Raw genomic sequence first — 515 nt, forward strand, 5'->3', positions numbered from 1 at the left:
AAAAATTTAAATACATGTATAAGTACTGGCTATCCAGCCCCGTACCATATTCTTATTTGGGTGCAGTCACACCATGCCCATCTGGTGTGACACACAACTCTGTTACCAGGGTATATGTAACCCCGTTACATGGGCTGCTAGACTCACGCTATACATTAAATAAGGTTTATGTTTGCAATGGAGTTGCAGTACACCTTAGACAGTGAAAGCTTAGACCCAATGACCCCCCCCATGTAAAACAAATCGAGGGTAGCACGTATGCATCACTCAGGAGTGAGCCCGAAAGCCTCTCTAGTTATCAGAGATACCTTGTTTGCTATTCTATCTCAAGAGTGTATTTTAAGCTCCTACTTTATGACCAGTACCAAATCGTTAGGCCATTCTCGAGTTAAAGACGGCACACAACAGCAAGCACAAGCAAAAACAAGCAAAAACCTGAAGGTTATCTGGTTACAAAGTTCAGCATCAACTGGGCCTTGCCGGAGATCGAATCCGGGACCTCTCGCACCTTAAGC

Source organism: Plasmopara halstedii (assembly GCF_900000015.1).
Source record: "Plasmopara halstedii genome assembly, contig: Scaffold_650, whole genome shotgun sequence".
Taxonomy (NCBI): Eukaryota; Oomycota; class Peronosporomycetes; order Peronosporales; family Peronosporaceae; genus Plasmopara; species Plasmopara halstedii.